A 26,841-nucleotide genomic window follows, 5' to 3' on the forward strand; every position below is an offset into this window, starting at 1 on the left:
GGTGTCATTTATAACTCTGCAAGTTTGTGCATTACAGTGCCCCTGAGCTCCTTTCTTCAACTCGCTTTCTTGTGACCTGGCCGCAACACCGCAGGATGGCTTCACGCCCTAATCTGCTTCTGGCACGGCACGCTGAGGCTTTGGTTAATTCCTGTTCCTGGTGGGAAATGAGAGTTAAATTTGCCCGTCCAGACACCTCCAGCTAGTCTCTCATTGGTTCTCGCTATTCCTGTTCATCTTCCGCAGAAATTGCAAACTGGGCCAAACAGGAGGTTAAAGGGACTGACTCTCCAAGTCGGGAGAGTGTTAGTAAAGGGTCTGGAATGTTGCACCCGACTACCAGGGTACAAAAACCGAGACATATTTGAACACGTCTCCCGCTCACATGGTTGATCATACTCTAGGTTCCACATGCATGTTTTAGCTGAAGGAAGAATACCTTAAACCTGGGTAGTTGAAACCCGTGGAATGGGTACCATGCAATATGACTTCAAAGGGGCTTCATTTGCTCACCGAACCTCTCCAATCCTATCACTGCTGCGTTTATGCCCCTGTACACATGCTTGATTCTCTTTCGGAGACATAGCAATCCATAGGTTTTAAGATACTTACTAGTCAGGTACATTCTTAGGCGTTTAATATGCGGTGTTGAGTCCATTTCGTTGAGCAAGGAGTAGCTCTTGTCTATTCCATATTTGGCTTAAGGAACTTTATCTGTGTTCATTTCAATCTCTGGTTTTATGCAGCACCCTAACCTACCTTTCCCCTTAAGCAAGCATAAGTTGGTTTTCTAAATTTGAGACCCTGTTCTGTTCTGTAATTCAGTTCCTGTGTAGCCAAGTTTACATTCCGTGTATTACTGATATCTTATGATGTTTCTTTTTCTGTGTGACTTATTTCAGTTAGAATCATCATACCTGAATCCACTCATTGTGCTGCTAAGGGCCTGATGACATAGATTTCATTGCTGAGTGATATTGCTTTGTAAGTAAATACCACAAGTTCTTTATCCATTTTTCACTTTCTGCAATGTTGAACTTGTACAGTAAACGAGGTTCTTGTAAACAGAGCCGTACCATACTTTGGGGTGGCTGTGTCTTTTTGATTTTAATTTCCCTAAGCTATAGGACCATAAGTGGAAGTGCCCTAGGCTCTGTTGCTTTGTTTTTTAGATGTTTCAGGAAACACCATACACTTCTCCCGAGTGTCTGTTGGCAATTTACATCCCACCCATCAGCATAACAAGACTTCCAGTTCTCCATGGCCTGTCCTGCCTTTCTGGATTTTACACTTTTTTCAGATGGTCCTTTTGACCGGGGGGAAGTGAGACTTCATTGTAGTGCAGATTTCCTTTACAAGCTTGCTTGGTTGGCCAAAAAGTGCGTATGCGTTTTTTCCTGAATATATTCAGGAAAAAACGCATACGCACTTTTTGGCCAGGTGCATCATTGTGGACGCTCTGCCTCTTTTCCTATGCTTTCAATGCAATTCCAGTCTACCTCCTGAAATCGGTTTCCTGCAATTCTGCCCCGCTTTCAAGTCCTCTTGGCAGCCTTACTTCAGTATATTTTTGGACGATAGCTGTCATTTATAACTCTGCAGGTTTGTGAATTACAGTGCCCCTGAGCTCCTTTCTTCAACTCGCTTTCTTGTGAGCTGGCCGCAACACCGCAGGATGGCTTCAGGCCCTAATCTCGTTCCGGCACGGCACGCTGAGCCTTTGGTTAATTCCTCTTCCTGGTGGGAAATGAGAGTTAAATTTGCCCTTCCAGACACCTCCAGCTAGTGTCTCATTGGTTCTCCCTATTCCTGTTCATCTTCCGCAGAAATGGCAAACTGGGCCAAACAGGAGGTTAAAGGCGCTGACTCTCCAAGTGGGGAGAGTGTTAGTAAAGCGTCTGGAATGTTGCACCCGAGTACCAGGGGAGGAAAACTGAGACATATTTGAACACGTCTCCCGTTCACACGGTTGATCATACTCTGGGTTCCACATGCATGTTTTAGCTGAAGGAAGAATACCTTAAACCTGGAGAGTTGAGACCCGTGGAATGGGTACCATGCAATATGACTTCAAAGGGTCTTCATTTGCTCACCGAACCTCTCCAATCCTATCACTGCTGCGTTTATGCCCCTGTACACACGCTTGATTCTCTTTTGGAGACATAGCAATCCATAGGTTTTAAGATACTTACTAGTCAGGTACATTCTTAGGCGTTTAATATGGGATGTTGAGTCCATTTCGTTGAGCAAGGAGTAGCTCTTGTCTATTCCATATTTGGCTTAAGGAACTTTATCTGTGCTCATTTCAATCTCTGGTTTTATGCAGCACCCCAACTCACCTTTCCCCTTAAGCAAGCATAAGTTGGTTTTCTAAATTTGAGACCCTGTTCTGTTTTGGAATTCAGTTCCTGTGTAGCCAAGTTTACATTCCGTGTATTAGTGATATCTTATGATGTTTCTCTTTCAGTGTGACTTATTTCAGTTAGAATCATCATACCTGAATCCACTCATTGTGCTGCTAAGGGCCTGATGACATAGATTTCATTGCTGAGTGATATTGCTTTGTAAGTAAATACCACAAGTTCTTTATCCATTTTTCACTTTCTGCAATGTTGAACTTGTACAGTAAACGAGGTTCTTGTAAACAGAGCCGTACCATACTTTGGGGTGGCTGTGTTTTTTTGATTTTAATTTCCCTAAGCTATAGGACCATAAGTGGAAGTGCCCTAGGCTCTGTTGCTTTGTTTTTTAGATGTTTCAGGAAACACCATACACTTCTCCCGAGTGTCTGTTGGCAATTTACATCCCGCCCATCAGCATAACAAGGCTCCCAGTTCTCCATGGCCTCTCCTGCCTTTCTGGATTTTACACTTTTTTCAGATGGCCCTTTTGACCTGTGGGAAGTGAGACTTCATTGTATTGCAGATTTCCTTTGCAAATTTGCTTGGTTGGCCAAAAAGTGTGTATGCGTTTTTTCCTGAATATATTCAGGAAACAACGCATACACACTTTTTGTCCAAGTGCATCATTGTGGACGTTCTGCCTCTTTTCCTATGCTTTCAATGCAATTCCAGTCTACCTCCTGAAATCGGTTTCCTGCAATTCTGCCCCGCTTTCAAGTCCTCTTGGCAGCCTTACTTCAGTATATTTTTGGACGATAGCTGTCATTTATAACTCTGCAGGTTTGTGCATTACATTGCCCCTGAGCTCCTTTCTTCAACTCGCTTTCTTGTGACCTGGCCGCAACAACGCAGGATGGCTTCACGCCCTAATCTGGTTCCGGCACGGCACGCTGAGCCTTTGGTTAATTCCTCTTCCTGGTGGGAAATGAGAGTTAAATTTGCCCGTCCAGACACCTCCAGCTAGTCTCTCATTGGTTCTCCCTATTCCTGTTCATCTTCCACAGAAATTGCAAACTGGGCCAAACAGGAGGTTAAAGCGACTGACTCTCCAAGTCGGGAGAGTGTTAGTAAAGCGTGTGGAATGTTGCACCCGAGTACCAGGGTACGAAAACTGAGACATATTTGAACACGTCTCCCGATCACATGGTTGATCATACTCTAGGTTCCACATGCATGTTTTAGCTGAAGGAAGAATACCTTAAACCTGGGTAGTTGAAACCCGTGGAATGGGTACCATGCAATATGACTTCAAAGGGTCTTCATTTGCTCACCGAACCTCTCCAATCCTATCACTGCTGCGTTTATGCCCCTGTACACATGCTTGATTCTCTTTCGGAGACATAGCAATCCATAGGTTTTAAGATACTTACTAGTCAGCTACATTCTTAGGCGTTTAATATGGGGTGTTGAGTCCATTTCGTTGAGCAAGGAGTAGCTCTTGTCTATTCCATATTTGGCTTAAGGAACTTTATCTGTGCTCATTTCAATCTCTGGTTTTATGCAGCACCCCAACTCACCTTTCCCCTTAAGCAAGCATAAGTTGGTTTTCTAAATTTGAGACCCTGTTCTGTTCTGTAATTCAGTTCCTGTGTAGCCAAGTTTACATTCCGTGTATTACTGATATCTTATGATGTTTCTTTTTCTGTGTGACTTATTTCAGTTAGAATCATCGTACCTGAATCCACTCATTATGCTGCTATGGGCCTGATGACATAGATTTCATTGCTGAGTGATACTGCAGTGTACGTAAGTACCACAAGTTCTTTATCCATTTTTCACTTTCTGTGATACTGAACTTGTACTGTAAACGAGGTTCTTGTAAACAGAGGCGTCCCAAAATTTGGGGTGGCTGTGTCTTTTTATTTTAATTTCCCTAAGCTATAGGACCATAAGTGGAAGTGCCCTAGGCTCTGTTGCTTTGTTTTTTAGATGTTTCAGGAAACACCATACACTTCTCCCGAGTGTCTGTTGGCAATTTACATCCCGCCCATCAGCATAACAAGGCTCCCAGTTCTCCATGGCCTGTCCTGCCTTTCTGGATTTTACACTTTTTTCAGATGGCCCTTTTGACCGGGGGGAAGTGAGACTTCATTGTAGTGCAGATTTCCTTTGCAAGCTTGCTTGGTTGGCCAAAAAGTGCGTATGCGTTTTTTCCTGAATATATTCAGGAAAAAATGCATACGCACTTTTAGGCCAAGTGCATCATTGTGGACGTTCTGCCTCTTTTCCTATGCTTTCAATGCAATTCCAGTCTACCTCCTGAAATCGGTTTCCTGCAATTCTGCCCCGCTTTCAAGTCCTCTTGGCAGACTTACTTCAGTATATTTTTGGACGATAGCTGTCATTTATAACTCTGCAAGTTTGTGCATTACAGTGCCCCTGAGCTCCTTTCTTCAACTCGCTTTCTTGTGACCTGGCCGCAACACCGCAGGATGGCTTCACGCCCTAATCTGCTTCTGTCACGGCACGCTGAGGCCTTGGTTAATTCCTGTTCCTGGTGGGGAATGAGAGTTAAATTTGCCCGTCCAGACACCTCCAGCTAGTCTCTCATTGGTTCTCGCTATTCCTGGTCATCTTCCGCAGAAATTGCAAACTGGGCCAAACAGGAGGTTAAAGGGACTGACTCTCCAAGTCGGGAGAGTGTTAGTAAAGGGTCTGGAATGTTGCACCCGACTACCAGGGTACAAAAACCGAGACATATTTGAACACGTCTCCCGTCCACATGGTTGATCATACTCTGGGTTCCACATGCATGTTTTAGCTGAAGGAAGAATACCTTAAACCTGGAGAGTTGAGACCCGTGGAATGGGTACCATGCAATATGACTTCAAAGGGTCTTCATTTGCTCACCGAACCTCTCCAATCCTATCACTGCTGCGTTTATGCCCCTGTACACACGCTTGATTCTCTTTTGGAGACATAGCAATCCATAGGTTTTAAGATACTTACTAGTCAGGTACATTCTTAGGCGTCTAATATGGGGTGTTGAGTCCATTTCGTTGAGCAAGGAGTAGCTCTTGTCTATTCCATATTTGGCTTAAGGAACTTTATCTGTGCTCATTTCAATCTCTGGTTTTATGCAGCACCCCAACTCACCTTTCCCCTTAAGCAAGCATAAGTTGGTTTTCTAAATTTGAGACCCTGTTCTGTTTTGGAATTCAGTTCCTGTGTAGCCAAGTTTACATTCCGTGTATTAGTGATATCTTATGATGTTTCTCTTTCTGTGTGACTTATTTCAGTTAGAAACATCGTACCTGAATCCACTCATTATGCTGCTACGAGCCTGATGACATAGATTTCATTGCTGAGTGATACTGCATTGTACGTAAGTACCACAAGTTCTTTATCCATTTTTCACTTTCTGTGATATTGAACTTGTACGGAAAACGAGGTTCTTGTAAACAGAGGCGTCCCAAACTTTGGGGTGCTGTGTCTTTTTGATTTTAATTTCCCTAAGCTATAGGACCATAAGTGGAAGTGCCCTAGGCTCTGTTGCTTTGTTTCTTAGATGCTTCAGGAAACACCATACACTTCTCCCGAGTGTCTGTTGGCAATTTACATCCCGCCCATCAGCATAACAAGGCTCCCAGTTCTCCATGGCCTGTCCTGCCTTTCTGGATTTTACACTTTTTTCAGATGGCCCTTTTGACCGGGGGGAAGTGAGACTTCATTGTAGTGCAGATTTCCTTTGCAAGCTTGCTTGGTTGGCCAAAAAGTGCGTATGCGTTTTTTCCTGAATATATTCAGGAAAAAACGCATACGCCCTTTTTGGCCAAGTGCATCATTGTGGACGTTCTGCCTCTTTTCCTATGCTTTCAATGCAATTCCAGTCTACCTCCTGAAATCGGATTCCTGCAATTCTGCCCCGCTTTCAAGTCCTCTTGGCAGCCTTACTTCAGTATATTTTTGGATGATAGCTGTCATTTATAACTCTGCAGGTTTGTGAATTACAGTGCCCCTGAGCTCCTTTCTTCAACTCGCTTTCTTGTGAGCTGGCCGCAACACCGCAGGATGGCTTCAGGCCCTAATCTGGTTCCGGCACGGCACGCTGAGCCTTTGGTTAATTCCTCTTCCTGGTGGGAAATGAGAGTTAAATTTGCCCGTCCAGACACCTCCAGCTAGTCTCTCATTGGTTTTCGCTATTCCTGTTCATCTTCCGCAGGAATTGCAAACTGGGCCAAACAGGAGGTTAAAGGCGCTGACTCTCCAAGTGGGGAGAGTGTTAGTAAACCGTCTGGAATGTTGCACCCGAGTACCAGGGTACGAAAACTGAGACATATTTGAACACGTCTCCCGATCACATGGTTGATCATACTCTAGGTTCCACATGCATGTTTTACCTGAAGGAAGAATACCTTAAACCTGGGTAGTTGAAACCCGTGGAATGGGTACCATGCAATATGACTTCAAAGGGTCTTCATTTGCTCACCGAACCTCTCCAATCCTATCACTGCTGCGTTTATGCCCCTGTACACATGCTTGATTCTCTTTCGGAGACATAGCAATCCATAGGTTTTAAGATACTTACTAGTCAGGTACATTCTTAGGCGTTTAATATGCGGTGTTGAGTCCATTTTGTTGAGCAAGGAGTAGCTCTTGTCTATTCCATATTTGGCTTAAGGAACTTTATCTGTGCTCATTTCAATCTCTGGTTTTATGCAGCACCCCAACTCACCTTTCCCCTTAAGCAAGCATAAGTTGGTTTTCTAAATTTGAGACCCTGTTCTGTTCTGTAATTCAGTTCCTGTGTAGCCAAGTTAAATTCCGTGTATTAGTGATATCTTATGATGTTTCTTTTTCTGTGTGACTTATTTCAGTTAGAATCATCATACCTGAATCCACTCATTGTGCTGCTAAGGGCCTGATGACATAGATTTCATTGCTGAGTGATATTGCTTTGTAAGTAAATACCACAACTTCTTTATCCATTTTTCACTTTCTGTGATACTGAACTTGGACGGTAAATGAGGTTCTTGTAAACAGAGGCGTCCCAAACTTTGGGGTGGCTGTGTCTTTTTGATTTTAATTTCCCTAAGCTATAGGACCATAAGTGGAAGTGCCCTAGGCTCTGTTGCTTTGTTTTTTAGATGTTTCAGGAAACACCATACACTTCTCCCTAGTGTCTGTTGGCAATTTACATCCCGCCCATCAGCATAACAAGGCTCCCAGTTCTCCATGGCCTGTCCTGCCTTTCTGGATTTTACACTTTTTTCAGATGGCCCTTTTGACCGGGGGGAAGTGAGACTTCATTGTAGTGCAGATTTCCTTTGCAAGCTTGCTTGGTTGGCCAAAAAGGGCGTATGCGTTTTTTCCTGAATATATTCAGGAAAAAACGCATACGCCCTTTTTGGCCAAGTGCATCATTGTGGACGTTCTGCCTCTTTTCCTATGCTTTCAATGCAATTCCAGTCTACCTCCTGAAATCGGTTTCCTGCAATTCTGCCCCGCTTTCAAGTCCTCTTGGCAGCCTTACTTCAGTATATTTTTGGACGATAGCTGTCATTTATAACTCTGCAGGTTTGTGAATTACAGTGCCCCTGAGCTCCTTTCTTCAACTCGCTTTCTTGTGAGCTGGCCGCAACACCGCAGGATGGCTTCAGTCCCTAATCTGGTTCCGGCATGCCACGCTGAGCCTTTGCTTATTTCCTCTTCCTGGTGGGAAATGAGAGTTAAATTTGCCCGTCCAGACACCTCCAGCTAATCTCTCATTGGTTCTCGCTATTCCTGTTCATCTTCCGCAGAAATTGCAAACTGGGCCAAACAGGAGGTTAAAGGGACTGACTCTCCAAGTCGGGAGAGTGTTAGTAAAGCGTCTGGAATGTTGCACCCGAGTACCAGGGTACGAAAACTGAGACATATTTGAACACGTCTCCCGATCACATGGTTGATCATACTCTAGGTTCCACATGCATGTTTTAGCTGAAGGAAGAATACATTAAACCTGGGTAGTTGAAACACGTGGAATGGGTACCATGCAATATGACTTCAAAGGGTCTTCATTTGCTCACCGAACCTCTCCAATCCTATCACTGCTGCGTTTATGCCCCTGTACACATGCTTGATTCTCTTTCGGAGACATAGCAATCCATAGGTTTTAAGATACTTACTAGTCAGGTACATTCTTAGGCGTTTAATATGCGGTGTTGAGTCCATTTCGTTGAGCAAGGAGTAGCTCTTGTCTATTCCATATTTGGCTTAAGGAACTTTATCTGTGCTCATTTCAATCTCTGGTTTTATGCAGCACCCCAACTCACCTTTCCCCTTAAGCAAGCATAAGTTGGTTTTCTAAATTTGAGACCCTGTTCTGTTCTGTAATTCAGTTCCTGTGTAGCCAAGTTAAATTCCGTGTATTAGTGATATCTTATGATGTTTCTTTTTCTGTGTGACTTATTTCAGTTAGAATCATCGTACCTGAATCCACTCATTATGCTGCTACGGGCCTGGTGACATAGATTTCATTGCTGAGTGATACTGCATTGTACGTAAGTTCCACAAGTTCTTTATCCATTTTTCACTTTCTGTGATGTTGAACTTGTACGGTAAACGAGGTTCTTGTAAACAGAGGCGTCCCAAACTTTGGGGTGGCTGTGTCTTTTTGATTTTAATTTCCCTAAGCTATAGGACCATAAGTGGAAGTGCCCTAGGCTCCGTTGCTTTGTTTTTTAGATGTTTCAGGAAACACCATACACTTCTCCCTAGTGTCTGTTGGCAATTTACATCCCGCCCATCAGCATAACAAGGCTCCCAGTTCTCCTTGGCCTGTCCTGCCTTTCTGGAATTTACACTTTTTTCAGATGGCCCTTTTGACCGGGGGGAAGTGAGACTTCATTGTAGTGCAGATTTCCTTTGCAAGTTTGCTTGGTTGGCCAAAAAGGGCGTATGCGTTTTTTCCTGAATATATTCAGGAAAAAACGCATACACCCTTTTTGGCCAAGTGCATCATTGTGGACGTTCTGCCTCTTTTCCTATGCTTTCAATGCAATTCCAGTCTACCTCCTGAAATCGGTTTCCTGCAATTCTGCCCCGCTTTCAAGTCCTCTTGGCAGCCTTACTTCAGTATATTTTTGGACGATAGCTGTCATTTATAACTCTGCAGGTTTGTGCATTACAGTGCCCCTGAGCTCCTATCTTCAACTCGCTTTCTTGTGACTTGGCCAAAACACCGCAGGATGGCTACAGGCCCTTATCTGTTTCCGGCACGGCACGCTGAGCGTTTGGTTAATTCCTCTTCCTGGTGGGAAATGAGAGTTAAATTTGCCCGTCCAGACACCTCCAGCTAGTCTCTCATTGGTTCTCGCTATTCCTGTTCATCTTCCGCAGAAATTGCAAACTGGGCCAAACAGGAGGTTAAAGGGACTGACTCTCCAAGTCGGGAGAGTGTTAGTAAAGCGTCTGGAATGTTGCACCCGAGTACCAGGGTACAAAAACTGAGACATATTTGAACACGTCTCTCGTTCACACAGTTGATCATACTCTGGGTTCCACATGCATGTTTTAGCTGAAGGAAGAATACCTTAAACTTGGAGAGTTGAGACCCGTGGAATGGGTACCATGCAATATGACTTCAAAGGGTCTTCATTTGCTCACCGAACCTCTCCAATCCTATCACTGCTGCGTTTATGCCCCTGTACACATGCTTGATTCTCCTTTAGAGACATAGCAATCCATAGGTTTTAAGATACTTACTAGTCAGGTACATTCTTAGGCGTTTAATATGTGGTGTTGAGTGCATTTCGTTGAGCAAGGAGTAGCTCTTGTCTATTCCATATTTGGCTTAAGGAACTTTATCTGTGCTCATTTCAATCTCTGGTTTTATGCAGCACCCCAACTCACCTTTCCCCTTAAGCAAGCATAAGTTGGTTTTCTAAATTTGAGACCCTGTTTTGTTTTGGAATTCAGTTCCTGTGTAGCCAAGTTTACATTCCGTGTATTAGTGATATCTTATGATGTTTCTTTTTCTGTGTGACTTATTTCAGTTAGAATCATCGTACCTGAATCCACTCATTATGCTGCTACGGGCCTGATGACATAGATTTCATTGCTGAGTGATACTGCATTGTACGTAAGTACCACAAGTTCTTTATCCATTTTTCACTTTCTGTGATATTGAACTTGTACGGTAAACGAGGTTCTTGTAAACAGAGCCGTTCCAAACTTTGGGGTGGCTGTGTCTTTTTGATTTTAATTTCCCTAAGCTATAGGACCATAAGTGGAAGTGCCCTAGGCTCTGTTGCTTTGTTTTTTAGATGTTTCAGGAAACACCATACACTTCTCCCGAGTGTCTGTTGGCAATTTACATCCCGCCCATCAGCATAACAAGGCTCCCAGTTCTCCATGGCCTGTCCTGCCTTTCTGGATTTTACACTTTTTTCAGATGGCCCTTTTGACCGGGTGAAAGTGAGACTTCATTGTAGTGCAGATTTCCTTTGCAAGCTTGCTTGGTTGGCCAAAAAGGGCGTATGCGTTTTTTCCTGAATATATTCAGGAAAAAACGCATACGCCCTTTTTGGCCAAGTGCATCATTGTGGACGTTCCGCCTCTTTTCCTATGCTTTCAATGCAATTCCAGTCTACCTCCTGAAATCGGTTTCCTGCAATTCTGCCCCGCTTTCAAGTCCTCTTGGCAGCCTTACTTCAGTATATTTTTGGACGATAGCTGTCATTTATAACTCTGCAGGTTTGTGCATTACAGTGCCCCTGAGCTCCTTTCTTCAACTCGCTTTCTTGTGAGCTGGCCAAAACACCGCAGGATGGCTTCAGGCCCTAATCTGGTTCTGGCACGGCATGCTGAGCCTTTGGTTATTTCCTCTTCCTGGTGGGAAATGAGAGTTAAATTTGCCCGTTCAGACACCTCCAGCTAGTCTCTCATTGGTTCTCCCTATTCCTGTTCATCTTCCGCAGAAATTGCAAACTGGGCCAAACAGGAGGCTAAAGGCGCTGACTCTCCAAGTGGGGAGAGTGTTAGTAAAGCGTCTGGAATGTTGCACCCGAGTACCAGGGTACGAAAACTGAGACATATTTGAACACGTCTCCCGTTCACACGGTTGATCATACTCTGGGTTCCACATGCATGTTTTAGCTGAAGGAAGAATACCTTAAACCTGGGTAGTTGAAACCCGTGGAATGGGTACCATGCAATATGACTTCAAAGGGTCTTCATTTGCTCACCGAACCTCTCCAATCCTATCACTGCTGCGTTTATGCCCCTGTACACACGCTTGATTCTCTTTTGGAGAGTTAGCAATCCATAGGTTTTAAGATACTTACTAGTCAGGTACATTCTTAGGCGTTTAATATGGGGTGTTGAGTCCATTTCGTTGAGCAAGGAGTAGCTCTTGTCTATTCCATATTTGGCTTAAGGAACTTTATCTGTGCTCATTTCAATCTCTGGTTTTATGCAGCACCCCAACTCACCTTTCCCCTTAAGCAAGCATAAGTTGGTTTTCTAAATTTGAGACCCTGTTCTGTTTTGGAATTCAGTTCCTGTGTAGCCAAGTTTACATTCCGTGTATTAGTGATATCTTATGATGTTTCTTTTTCTGTGTGACTTATTTCAGTTAGAATCATCGTACCTGAATCCACTCATTATGATGCTACGGGCCTGATGACATAGATTTCATTGCTGAGTGATACTGCATTGTACGTAAGTACCACAAGTTCTTTATCCATTTTTCACTTTCTGTGATGTTGAACTTGTACGGTAAACGAGGTTCTTGTAAACAGAGGCGTCCCAAACTTTGGGGTGGCTGTGTCTTTTTGATTTTAATTTCCCTAAGCTATAGGACCATAAGTGGAAGTGCCCTAGGCTCTGTTGCTTTGTTTTTTAGATGTTTCAGGAAACACCATACACTTCTCCCGAGTGTCTGTTGGCAATTTACATCCCGCCCATCAGCATAACAAGGCTTCCAGTTCTCCATTGCCTGTCCTGCCTTTCTGGATTTTACACTTTTTTCAGATGGCCCTTTTGACCGGGGGGAAGTGAGACTTCATTGTAGTGCAGATTTCCTTTGCAAGCTTGGTTGGTTGGCCAAAAAGGGCGTATGCGTTTTTTCCTGAATATATTCAGGAAAAAACGCATACGCCCTTTTTGGCCAAGTGCATCATTGTGGACGTTCTGCCTCTTTTCCTATGCTTTCAATGCAATTCCAGTCTACCTCCTGAAATCGGTTTCCTGCAATTCTGCCCCGCTTTCAAGTCCTCTTGGCAGCCTTACTTCAGTATATTTTTGGACGATAGCTGTCATTTATAACTCTGCAGGTTTGTGCATTACAGTGCCCCTGAGCTACTTTCTTCAACTCGCTTTCTTGTGAGCTGGCCGCAACACCGCAGGATGGCTTCAGGCCCTAATCTGGTTCTGGCACGGCACGCTGAGCCTTTGGTTATTTCCTCTTCCTGGTGGGAAATGAGAGTTAAATTTGCCCGTTCAGACACCTCCAGCTAGTCTCTCATTGGTTCTCCCTATTCCTGTTCATCTTCCGCAGAAATTGCAAACTGGGCCAAACAGGAGGTTAAAGGCGCTGACTCTCCAAGTGGGGAGAGTGTTAGTAAAGCGTCTGGAATGTTGCACCCGAGTACCAGGGGAGGAAAACTGAGACATATTTGAACACGTCTCCCGTTCACACGGTTGATCATACTCTGGGTTCCACATGCATGTTTTAGCTGAAGGAAGAATACCTTAAACCTGGAGAGTTGAGACCCGTGGAATGGGTACCATGCAATATGATTTCAAAGGGTCTTCATTTGCTCACCGAACCTCTCCAATCCTATCACTGCTGCGTTTATGCCCCTGTACACACGCTTGATTCTCTTTTGGAGACATAGCAATCCATAGGTTTTAAGATACTTACTAGTCATGTACATTCTTAGGCGTTTAATATGAGGTGTTGAGTCCATTTCGTTGAGCAAGGAGTAGCTCTTGTCTATTCCATATTTGGCTTAAGGAACTTTATCTGTGCTCATTTCAATCTCTGGTTTTATGCAGCACCCCAACTCACCTTTCCCCTTAAGCAAGCATAAGTTGGTTTTCTAAATTTGAGACCCTGTTCTGTTTTGGAATTCAGTTCCTGTGTAGCCAAGTTTACATTCCGTGTATTAGTGATATCTTATGATGTTTCTTTTTCTGTGTGACTTATTTCAGTTAGAATCATCGTACCTGAATCCACTCATTATGCTGCTACGGGCCTGATGACATAGATTTAATTGCTGAGTGATACTGCATTGTACGTAAGTACCACAAGTTCTTTATCCATTTTTCACTTTCTGTGATATTGAACTTGTACGGTAAACGAGGTTCTTGTAAACACAGGCGTCCCAAACTTTGGGGTGGCTGTGTCTTTTTGATTTTAATTTCCCTAAGCTATAGGACCATAAGTTGAAGTGCCCTAGGCTCTGTTGCTTTGTTTTATAGATGTTTCAGGAAACACCATACACTTCTCTCGAGTGTCTGTTGGCAATTTACATCCTGCCCATCAGCATAACAAGGCTCCCAGTTCTCCATGGCCTGTGGTGCCTTTATGGATTTTACACTTTTTTCAGATGGCCCTTTTGACCGGGGGGAAGTGAGACTTCATTGTAGTGCAGATTTCCTTTGCAAGCTTGCTTGGTTGGCCAAAAAGGGCGTATGCATTTTTTCCTGAATATATTCAGGAAAAAACGCATACGCCCTTTTTGGCCAAGTGCATCATTGTGGACGTTCTGCCTCTTTTCCTATGCTTTCAATGCAATTCCAGTCTACCTCCTGAAATCGGTTTCCTGCAATTCTGCCCCGCTTTCAAGTCCTCTTGGCATCCTTACTTCAGTATATTTTTGGACGACAGCTGTCATTTATAACTCTGCAGGTTTGTGAATTACAGTGCCCCTGAGCTCCTTTCTTCAACTCGCTTCCTTGTGAGCTGGCCGCAACACCGCAGGATGGCTTCAGGCCGTAATCTGGTTCCGGCACAGCACGCTGAGCCTTTGGTTAATTCCTCTTCCTGGTGGGAAATGAGAGATAAATTTGCCCGTCCAGACACGTCCAGCTAGTCTCTCATTGGTTCTCCCTATTCCTGTTCATCTTCCGCAGTAATTGCAAACTGGGCCAAACAGGAGGTTAAAGGCACTGACTCTCCAAGTCGGGAGAGTGTTAGTAAAGCGTCTGGAATGTTGCACCCGAGTACCAGGGTACGAAAACTGAGACATATTTGAACACGTCTCCCAATCACATGGTTGATCACACTTTAGGTTCCACATGCATGTTTTACCTGAAGGAAGAATACCTTAAACCTGGGTAGTTGAAACCCGTGGAATGGGTACCATAAAATATGACTTCAAAGGGTCTTCATTTGCTCACCGAACCTCTCCAATCCTATCACTGCTGCGTTTATGCCCCTGTACACATGCTTGATTCTCTTTTGGAGACATAGCAATCCATAGGTTTTAAGATACTTACTAGTCAGGTACATTCTTAGGCGTTTAATATGGGGTGTTGAGTCCATTTCATTGAGCAAGGAGTAGCTCTTGTCTATTTCATATTTGGCTTAAGGAACTTTATCTGTGCTCATTTCAATCTCCGGTTTTATGCAGCACCCCAACTCACCTTTCCCCTTAAGCAAGCATAAGTTGGTTTTCTAAATTTGAGACCCTGTTCTGTTCTGTAATTCAGTTCCTGTGTAGCCAAGTTTACATTCCGTGTATTAGTGATATCTTATGATGTTTCTTTTTCTGTGTGACTTATTTCAGTTAGAATCATCATACCTGAATCCACTCATTGTGCTGCTAAGGGCCTGATGACATAGATTTCATTCCTGAGTGATATTGCTTTGTAAGTAAATACCACAACTTCTTTATCCATTTTTCACTTTCTGCGATGTTGAACTTGTACTGTAAACGAGGTTCTTGTAAACAGAGCCGTTCCAAACTTTGGGGTGGCTGTGTCTTTTTGATTTTAATTTCCCGAAGCTATAGGACCATAAGTGGAAGTGCCCTAGGCTCTGTTGCTTTGTTTTTTAGATGTTTCAGGAAACACCATACACTTCTCCCGAGTGTCTCTTGGCAATTTACATCCCACCCATCAGCATAACAAGACTTCCAGTTCTCCATGGCCTGTCCTGCCTTTCTGGATTTTACACTTTTTTCAGATGGCCCTTTTGACCGGGGGGAAGTGAGACTTCATTGTAGTGCAGATTTCCTGTGCAAGCTTGCTTGGTTGGCCAAAAAGGGCGTATGCGTTTTTTCCTGAATATATTCAGGAAAAAACGCATACGCCCTTTTTGGCCAAGTGCATCATTGTGGACGTTCCGCCTCTTTTCCTATGCTTTCAATGCAATTCCAGTCTACCTCCTGAAATCGGTTTCCTGCAATTCTGCCCCGCTTTCAAGTCCTCTTGGCAGCCTTACTTCAGTATATTTTTGGACGATAGCTGTCATTTATAACTCTGCAGGTTTGTGCATTACAGTGCCCCTGAGCTCCTTTCTTCAACTCGCTTTCTTGTGAGCTGGCCGCAACACCGCAGGATGGCTTCAGGCCCTAATCTGGTTGCGGCACGGCACGCTGAGCCTTTGGTTATTTCCTCTTCCTGGTGGGAAATGAGAGTTAAATTTGCCCGTTCAGACACCTCCAGCTAATCTCTCATTGGTTCTCCCTATTCCTGTTCATCTTCCGCAGAAATTGCAAACTGGGCCAAACAGGAGGTTAAAGGCGCTGACTCTCCAAGTGGGGAGAGTGTTAGTAAAGCGTCTGGAATGTTGCATCCGAGTACCAGGGTACGAAAACTGAGACATATTTGAACACGTCTCCCGTTCACACGGTTGATCATACTCTGGGTTCCACATGCATGTTTTAGCTGAAGGAAGAATACCTTAAACCTGGAGAGTTGAGACTCGTGGAATGGGTACCATGCAATATGACTTCAAAGGGGCTTCATTTGCTCACCGAACCTCTCCAATCCTATCACTGCTGCGTTTATGCCCCTGTACACACGCTTGATTCTCTTTCGGAGACATAGCAATCCATAGGTTTTAAGATACTTACTAGTCATGTACATTCTTAGGCGTTTAATATGGGGTGTTGAGTCCATTTCGTTGAGCAAGGAGTAGCTCTTGTCTATTCCATATTTGGCTTAAGGAACTTTATCTGTGCTCATTTCAATCTCTGGTTTTATGCAGCACCCCAACTCACCTTTCCCCTTAAGCAAGCATAAGTTGGTTTTCTAAATTTGAGACCCTGTTCTGTTCTGTAATTCAGTTCCTGTGTAGCCAAGTTTACATTCCGTGTATTAGTGATATCTTATGATGTTTCTTTTTCTGTGTGACTTATTTCAGTTAGAATCATCGTACCTGAATCCACTCGTTATGCTGCTACGGGCCTGGTGACATAGATTTCATTGCTGAGTGATACTGCATTGTACGTAAGTTCCACAAGTTCTTTATCCATTTTTCACTTTCTGTGATGTTGAACTTGTACGGTAATCGAGGTTCTTGTAAGCAGAGGCGTCCCAAACTTTGGGGTGGCTGTGTCTTTTTGATTTTAATTTCCCTAAGCTATAGGACCATAAGTGGAAGTGCCCTAGGCTCTGTTGCTTTGTTGTTTAGATGTTTCAGGAAACACCATAAACTTCTCCCGAGTGTCTGTTGGCAATTTACATCCTGCCCATCAGCATAACAAGGCTCCCTGTTCTCCATGGCCTGTCCTGCCTTTCTGGATTTTACACTTTTTTCAGATGGCCCTTTTGACCGGGGGGAAGTGAGACTTCATTGTAGTGCAGATTTCCTTTGCAAGCTTGGTTGGTTGGCCAAAAAGGGCGTATGCGTTTTTTCCTGAATATATTCAGGAAAAAAAGGATACGCCCTTTTTGGCCAAGTGCATCATTGTGGACGTTCTGCCTCTTTTCCTATGCTTTCAATGCAATTCCAGTCTACCTCCTGAAATCGGTTTCCTGCAATTCTGCCCCGCTTTCAAGTCCTCTTGGCAGCCTTACTTCGGTATATTTTTGGACGATAGCTGTCATTTATAACTCTGCAGGTTTGTGAATTACAGTGCCCGTGAGCTCCTTTCTTCAACTCGCTTTCTTGTGAGCTGGCCGCAACACCGCAGCATGGCTTCAGGCCCTAATCTGGTTCCGGCACGGCACGCTGAGCCTTTGGTTAATTCCTCTTCCTGGTGGGAAATGAGAGTTAAATTTGCCCGTCCAGACACCTCCAGCTAGTCTCTCATTGGTTCTCGCTATTCCTGTTCATCTTCCGCAGAAATTGCAAACTGGGCCAAACAGGAGGTTAAAGGGACTGACTCTCCAAGTCGGGAGAGTGTTAGTAAAGCGTCTGGAATGTTGCACCCGAGTACCAGGGTACGAAAACTGAGACATATGTGAACACGTCTCCCGATCACATGGTTGATCATACTCTAGGTTCCACATGCATGTTTTAGCTGCAGGAAGAATACCTTAAACCTGGGTAGTTGAAACCCGTGGAATGGGTACCATGCAATATGACTTCAAAGGGTCTTCATTTGCTCACCGAACCTCTCCAATCCTATCACTGCTGCGTTTATGCCCCTGTACACACGCTTGATTCTCTTTCGGAGACATAGCAATCCATAGGTTTTAAGATACTTACTAGTCAGGTACATTCTTAGGCGTTTAATATGCGGTGTTGAGTCCATTTCGTTGAGCAAGGAGTAGCTCTTGTCTATTCCATATTTGGCTTAAGGAACTTTATCTGTGCTCATTTCAATCTCTGGTTTTATGCAGCACCCCAACTCACCTTTCCCCTTAAGCAAGCATAAGTTGGTTTTCTAAATTTGAGACCCTGTTCTGTTCTGTAATTCAGTTCCTGTGTAGCCAAGTTAAATTCCATGTATTAGTGATATCTTATGATGTTTCTTTTTCTGTGTGACTTATTTCAGTTAGAATCATCATACCTGAATCCACTCATTGTGCTGCTAAGGGCCTGATGACATAGATTTCATTGCTGAGTGATATTGCTTTGTAAGTAAATACCACAACTTCTTTATCCATTTTTCACTTTCTGTGATACTGAACTTGGACGGTAAATGAGGTTCTTGTAAACAGAGGCGTCCCAAACTTTGGGGTGGCTGTGTCTTTTTGATTTTAATTTCCCTAAGCTATAGGACCATAAGTGGAAGTGCCCTAGGCTCTGTTGCTTTGTTTTTTAGATGTTTCAGGAAACACCATACACTTCTCCCTAGTGTCTGCTGGCAATTTACATCCCGCCCATCAGCATAACAAGGCTCCCAGTTCTCCTTGGCCTGTCCTGCCTTTCTGGAATTTACACTTTTTTCAGATGGCCCTTTTGAGCGGGGGGAAGTGAGACTTCATTGTAGTGCAGATTTCCTTTGCAAGCTTGCTTGGTTGGCCAAAAAGGGCGTATGCGTTTTTTCCTGAATATATTCAGGAAAAAAAGGATACGCCCTTTTTGGCCAAGTGCATCATTGTGGACGTTCTGCCTCTTTTCCTATGCTTTCAATGCAATTCCAGTCTACCTCCTGAAATCGGTTTCCTGCAATTCTGCCCCGCTTTCAAGTCCTCTTGGCAGCCTTACTTCGGTATATTTTTGGACGATAGCTGTCATTTATAACTCTGCAGGTTTGTGAATTACAGTGCCCGTGAGCTCCTTTCTTCAACTCGCTTTCTTGTGAGCTGGCCGCAACACCGCAGCATGGCTTCAGGCCCTAATCTGGTTCCGGCACGGCACGCTGAGCCTTTGGTTAATTCCTCTTCCTGGTGGGAAATGAGAGTTAAATTTGCCCGTCCAGACACCTCCAGCTAGTCTCTCATTGGTTCTCGCTATTCCTGTTCATCTTCCGCAGAAATTGCAAACTGGGCCAAACAGGAGGTTAAAGGGACTGACTCTCCAAGTCGGGAGAGTGTTAGTAAAGCGTCTGGAATGTTGCACCCGAGTACCAGGGTACGAAAACTGAGACATATGTGAACACGTCTCCCGATCACATGGTTGATCATACTCTAGGTTCCACATGCATGTTTTAGCTGCAGGAAGAATACCTTAAACCTGGGTAGTTGAAACCCGTGGAATGGGTACCATGCAATATGACTTCAAAGGGTCTTCATTTGCTCACCGAACCTCTCCAATCCTATCACTGCTGCGTTTATGCCCCTGTACACACGCTTGATTCTCTTTCGGAGACATAGCAATCCATAGGTTTTAAGATACTTACTAGTCAGGTACATTCTTAGGCGTTTAATATGCGGTGTTGAGTCCATTTCGTTGAGCAAGGAGTAGCTCTTGTCTATTCCATATTTGGCTTAAGGAACTTTATCTGTGCTCATTTCAATCTCTGGTTTTATGCAGCACCCCAACTCACCTTTCCCCTTAAGCAAGCATAAGTTGGTTTTCTAAATTTGAGACCCTGTTCTGTTCTGTAATTCAGTTCCTGTGTAGCCAAGTTAAATTCCGTGTATTAGTGATATCTTATGATGTTTCTTTTTCTGTGTGACTTATTTCAGTTAGAATCATCATACCTGAATCCACTCATTGTGCTGCTAAGGGCCTGATGACATAGATTTCATTGCTGAGTGATATTGCTTTGTAAGTAAATACCACAACTTCTTTATCCATTTTTCACTTTCTGTGATACTGAACTTGGACGGTAAATGAGGTTCTTGTAAACAGAGGCGTCCCAAACTTTGGGGTGGCTGTGTCTTTTTGATTTTAATTTCCCTAAGCTATAGGACCATAAGTGGAAGTGCCCTAGGCTCTGTTGCTTTGTTTTTTAGATGTTTCAGGAAACACCATACACTTCTCCCTAGTGTCTGCTGGCAATTTACATCCCGCCCATCAGCATAACAAGGCTCCCAGTTCTCCTTGGCCTGTCCTGCCTTTCTGGAATTTACACTTTTTTCAGATGGCCCTTTTGAGCGGGGGGAAGTGAGACTTCATTGTAGTGCAGATTTCCTTTGCAAGCTTGCTTGGTTGGCCAAAAAGGGCGTATGCGTTTTTTCCTGGATATATTCAGGAAAAAACACATACGCCCTTTTTGGCCAAGTGCATCATTGTGGACGTTCTGCCTCTTTTCCTATGCTTTCAATGCAATTCCAGTCTACCTCCTGAAATCGGTTTCCTGCAATTCTGCCCCGCTTTCAAGTCCTCTTGGCAGCCTTACTTCAGTGTATTTTTGGACGATAGCTGTCATTTATAACTCTGCAGGTTTGTGAATTACATTGCCCCTGAGCTCCTTTCTTCAACTCGCTTTCTTGTGAGCTGGCCGCAACACCGCAGCATGGCTTTAGGCCCTAATCTGGTTGCGGCACGGCACGCTGAGCCTTTGGTTAATTCCTCTTCCTGGTGGGAAATGAGAGTTAAATTTGCCCGTCCAGACACCTCCAGCTAATCTCTCATTGGTTCTCGCTATTCCTGTTCATCTTCCGCAGAAATTGCAAACTGGGCCAAACAGGAGGTTAAAGGCACTGACTCTCCAAGTCGGGAGAGTGTTAGTAAAGCGTCTGGAATGTTGCACCCGAGTACCAGGGTACGAAAACTGAGACATATTTGAACACGTCTCCCGATCACATGGTTGATCATACCCTAGGTTCCACATGCATGTTTTAGCTGAAGGAAGAATACCTTAAACCTGGGTAGTTGAAACCCGTGGAATGGGTACCATGCAATATGACTTCAAAGGGTCTTCATTTGCTCACCGAACCTCTCCAATCCTATCACTGCTGCGTTTATGCCCCTGTACACATGCTTGATTCTCTTTCAGAGACATAGCAATCCATAGGTTTTAAGATACTTACTAGTCAGGTACATTCTTAGGCGTTTAATATGCGGTGTTGAGTCCATTTCGTTGAGCAAGGAGTAGCTCTTGTCTATTCCATATTTGGCTTAAGGAACTTTATCTGTGCTCATTTCAATCTCTGGTTTTATGCAGCACCCCAACTCACGTTTCCCGTTAAGCAAGCATAAGTTGGTTTTCTAAATTTGAGACCCTGTTCTGTTCTGTAATTCAGTTCCTGTGTAGCCAAGTTTACATTCCGTTTATTACTGATATCTTATGATGTTTCTTTTTCTGTGTGACTTATTTCAGTTAGAATCATCGTACCTGAATCCACTCATTGTGCTGCTAAGGGCCTGATGACATAGATTTCATTGCTGAGTGATATTGCTTTGTAAGTAAATACCACAACTTCTTTATCCATTTTTCACTTTCTGCGATGTTGAACTTGTACTGTAAACGAGGTTCTTGTAAACAGAGCCGTCCCAAACTTTGGGGTGGCTGTGTCTTTTTGATTTTAATTTCCCTAAGCTATAGGACCATAAGTGGAAGTGCCCTAGGCTCTGTTGCTGTGTTTTTTAGATGTTTCAGGAAACACCAAACACTTCTCCCGAGTGTCTGTTGGCAATTTACATCCCGCCCATCAGCATAACAAGGCTCCCAGTTCTCCATGGCCTGTCCTGCCTTTCTGGATTTTACACTTTTTTCAGATGGCCCTTTTGACCGGGGGGAAGTGAGACTTCATTGTAGTGCAGATTTCCTTTGCAAGCTTGCTTGGTTGTCCAAAAAGGGCGTATGCGTTTTTTCCTGAATATATTCAGGAAAAAACGCATACGCCCTTTTTGGCCAAGTGCATCATTGTGGACGTTCTGCCTCTTTTCCTATGCTTTCAATGCAATTCCAGTCTACCTCCTGAAATCGGTTTCCTGCAATTCTGCCCCGCTTTCAAGTCCTCTTGGCAGCCTTACTTCAGTGTATTTTTGGACGATAGCTGTCATTTATAACTCTGCAGGTTTGTGAATTGCATTGCCCCTGAGCTCCTTTCTTCAACTCGCTTTCTTGTGAGCTGGCCGCAACACCGCAGCATGGCTTTAGGCCCTAATCTGGTTCCGGCACGGCACGCTGAGCCTTTGGTTAATTCCTCTTCCTGGTGGGAAATGAGAGTTAAATTTGCCCGTCCAGACACCTCCAGCTAATCTCTCATTGGTTCTCGCTATTCCTGTTCATCTTCCGCAGAAATTGCAAACTGGGCCAAACAGGAGGTTAAATGCACTGACTCTCCAAGTCGGGAGAGTGTTAGTAAAGCGTCTGGAATGTTGCACCCGAGTACCAGGGTACGAAAACTGAGAAATATTTGAACACGTCTCCCGATCACATGGTTGATCATACCCTAGGTTCCACATGCATGTTTTAGATGAAGGAAGAATACCTTAAACCTGGGTAGTTGAAACCCGTGGAATGGGTACCATGCAATATGACTTCAAAGGGTCTTCATTTGCTCACCGAACCTCTCCAATCCTATCACTGCTGCGTTTATGCCCCTGTACACATGCTTGATTCTCTTTCGGAGACATAGCAATCCATAGGTTTTAAGATACTTACTAGTCAGGTACATTCTTAGGCGTTTAATATGGGGTGTTGAGTCCATTTTGTTTAGCAAGGAGTAGCTCTTGTCTATTCCATATTTGGCTTAAGGAACTTTATCTGTGCTCATTTCAATCTCTGGTTTTATGCAGCACCCCAACTCACCTTTCGCCTTAAGCAAGCATAAGTTGGTTTTCTAAATTTGAGACCCTGTTCTGTTTTGTAATTCAGTTCCTGTGTAGCCAAGTTTACATTCCGTGTATTAGTGATATCTTATGATGTTTCTTTTTCTGTGTGACTTATTTCAGTTAGAATCATCGTACCTGAATCCACTCATTATGCTGCTACGGGCCTGGTGACATAGATTTCATTGCTGAGTGATACTGCATTGTACGTAAGTTCCACAAGTTCTTTATCCATTTTTCACTTTCTGTGATGTTGAACTTGTACGGTAATCGAGGTTCTTGTAAACAGAGGCGTCCCAAACTTTGGGGTGGCTGTGTCTTTTTGATTTTAATTTCCCTAAGCTATAGGACCATAAGTGGAAGTGCCCTAGGCTCTGTTGCTTAGTTTTTTAGATGTTTCAGGAAACACCATAAACTTCTCCCGAGTGTCTGTTGGCAATTTACATCCCGCCCATCAGCATAACAAGGCTCCCTGTTCTCCATGGCCTGTCCTGCCTTTCTGGATTTTACACTTTTTTCAGATGGCCCTTTTGACCGGGGGGAAGTGAGACTTCATTGTAGTGCAGATTTCCTTTGCAAGCTTGCTTGGTTGGCCAAAAAGGGCGTATGCGTTTTTTCCTGAATATATTCAGGAAAAAACGCATACGCCCTTTTTGGCCAAGTGCATCATTGTGGACGTTCTGCCTCTTTTCCTATGCTTTCAATGCAATTCCAGTCTACCTCCTGAAATCGGTTTCCTGCAATTCTGCCCCGCTTTCAAGTCCTCTTGGCAGCCTTACTTCGGTATATTTTTGGACGATAGCTGTCATTTATAACTCTGCAGGTTTGTGAATTACAGTGCCCCTGAGCTCCTTTCTTCAACTCGCTTTCTTGTGAGCTGGCCGCAACACCGCAGGATGGCTTCAGGCCCTAATCTGGTTCCGGCACGGCACGCTGAGCCTTTGGTTAATTCCTCTTCCTGGTGGGAAATGAGAGTTAAATTTGCCCGTCCAGACACCTCCAGCTAGTCTGTCATTGGTTCTCGCTATTCTTGTTCATCTTCCGCAGAAATTACAAACTGGGCCAAACAGGAGGTTAAAGGGACTGACTCTCCAAGTCGGGAGAGTGTTAGTAAAGCGTCTGGAATGTTGCACCCGAGTACCAGGGTACGAAAACTGAGACATATTTGAACACGTCTCCCGATCACATGGTTGATCATACTCTAGGTTCCACATGCATGTTTTAGCTGAGGAAGAATACCTTAAACCTGGGTAGTTGAAACCCGTGGAATGGGTACCATGCAATATGACTTCAAAGGGTCTTCATTTGCTCACCGAACCTCTCCAATCCTATCACTGCTGCGTTTATGCCCCTGTACACATGCTTGATTCTCTTTCGGACACATAGCAATCCATAGGTTTTAAGATACTTACTAGTCAGGTACATTCTTAGGCGTTTAATATGCGGTGTTGAGTCCATTTCGTTGAGCAAGGAGTAGCTCTTGTCTATTCCATATTTGGCTTAAGGAACTTTATCTGTGCTCATTTCAATCTCTGGTTTTATGCAGCACCCCAACTCACCTTTCCCCTTAAGCAAGCATAAGTTGGTTTTCTAAATTTGAGACCCTGTTCTGTTCTGTAATTCAGTTCCTGTGTAGTCAAGTTTACATTCCGTGTATTACTGATATCTTATGATGTTTCTTTTTCTGTGTGACTTATTTCAGTTAGAATCATCATACCTGAATCCACTCATTGTGTTGCTAAGGGCCTGATGACATAGATTTCATTGCTGAGTGATATTCCTTTGTAAGTAATACCACAACTTCTTTATCCATTTTTCACTTTCTGCGATGTTGAACTTGTACTGTAAACGAGGTTCTTGTAAACAGAGCCGTCCCAAACTTTGGGGTGGCTGTGTCTTTTTGATTTTAATTTCCCTAAGCTATAGGACCATAAGTGGAAGTGCCCTAGGCTCTGTTGCTGTGTTTTTTAGATGTTTCAGGAAACACCAAACACTTCTCCGGAGTGTCTGTTGGCAATTTACATCCCGCCCATCAGCATAACAAGGCTCCCAGTTCTCCATGGCCTGTCCTGCCTTTCTGGATTTTACACTTTTTTCAGATGGCCCTTTTGATCGGGGGGAAGTGAGACTTCATTGTAGTGCAGATTTCCTTTACAAGCTTGCTTGGTTCTCCAAAAAGGGCGTATGCGTTTTTTCCTGAATATATTCAGGAAAAAACGCATACGCCCTTTTTGGCCAAGTGCATCATTGTGGACGTTCTGCCTCTTTTCCTATGCTTTCAATGCAATTCCAGTCTACCTCCTGAAATCGGTTTCCTGCAATTCTGCCCCGCTTTCAAGTCCTCTTGGCAGCCTTACTTCAGTATATTTTTGGACGATAGCTGTCATTTATAACTCTGCAGGTTTGTGAATTACATTGCCCCTGAGCTCCTTTCTTCAACTCGCTTTCTTGTGAGCTGGCCGCAACACCGCAGCATGGCTTCAGGCCCTAATCTGGTTCCGGCACGGCACGCTGAGCCTTTGGTTAATTCCTCTTCCTGGTGGGAAATGAGAGTTAAATTTGCCCGTCCAGACACCTCCAGCTAATCTCTCATTGGTTCTCGCTATTCCTGTTCATCTTCCGCAGAAATTGCAAACTGGGCCAAACAGGAGGTTAAAGGGACTGACTCTCCAAGTCGGGAGAGTGTTAGTAAAGCGTCTGGAATGTTGCACCCGAGTACCAGGGTACGAAAACTGAGACATATTTGAACACGTCTCCCGATCACATGGTTGATCATACTCTAGGTTCCACATGCATGTTTTAGCTGAAGGAAGAATACATTAAACCTGGGTAGTTGAAACACGTGGAATGGGTACCATGCAATATGACTTCAAAGGGTCTTCATTTGCTCACCGAACCTCTCCAATCCTATCACTGCTGCGTTTATGCCCCTGTACACATGCTTGATTCTCTTTCGGAGACATAGCAATCCATAGGTTTTAAGATACTTACTAGTCAGGTACATTGTTAGGCGTTTAATATGGGGTGTTGAGTCCATTTTGTTGAGCAAGGAGTAGCTCTTGTCTATTCCATATTTGGCTTAAGGAACTTTATCTGTGCTCATTTCAATCTCTGGTTTTATGCAGCACCCCAACTCACCTTTCCCCTTAAGCAAGCATAAGTTGGTTTTCTAAATTTGAGACCCTGTTCTGTTTTGGAATTCAGTTCCTGTGTAGCCAAGTTTACATTCCGTGTATTAGTGATATCTTATGATGTTTCTTTTTCTGTGTGACTTATTTCAGTTAGAATCATCGTACCTGAATCCACTCATTATGCTGCTACGGGCCTGGTGACAGAGATTTCATTGCTGAGTGATACTGCATTGTACGTAAGTTCCACAAGTTCTTTATCCATTTTTCACTTTCTGTGATGTTGAACTTGTAAGGTAAACGAGGTTCTTGTAAACAGAGGCGTCCCAAACTTTGGGGTGGCTGTGTCTTTTTGATTTTAATTTCCCTAAGCTATAGGACCATAAGTGGAAGTGCCCTAGGCTCTGTTGCTGTGTTTTTTAGATGTTTCAGGAAACACCAAACACTTCTCCCGAGTGTCTGTTGGCAATTTACATCCCGCCCATCAGCATAACAAGGCTCCCAGTTCTCCATGGCCTGTCCTGCCTTTCTGGATTTTACACTTTTTTCAGATGGCCCTTTTGACCGGGGGGAAGTGAGACTTCATTGTAGTGCAGATTTCCTTTGCAAGCTTGGTTGGTTGGCCAAAAAGGGCGTATGCGTTTTTTCCCGAATATATTCAGGAAAAAACGCATACGCCCTTTTTGGCCAAGTGCATCATTGTGGACGTTCTACCTCTTTTCCTATGATTTCAATGCAATTCCAGTCTACCTCCTGAAATCGGTTTCCTGCAATTCTGCCCCGCTTTCAAGTCCTCTTGGCAGCCTTACTTCAGTATATT

Source organism: Pseudorca crassidens, chromosome 6 (genome assembly GCF_039906515.1).
Source record: "Pseudorca crassidens isolate mPseCra1 chromosome 6, mPseCra1.hap1, whole genome shotgun sequence".
Lineage (NCBI taxonomy): Eukaryota > Metazoa > Chordata > Mammalia > Artiodactyla > Delphinidae > Pseudorca > Pseudorca crassidens.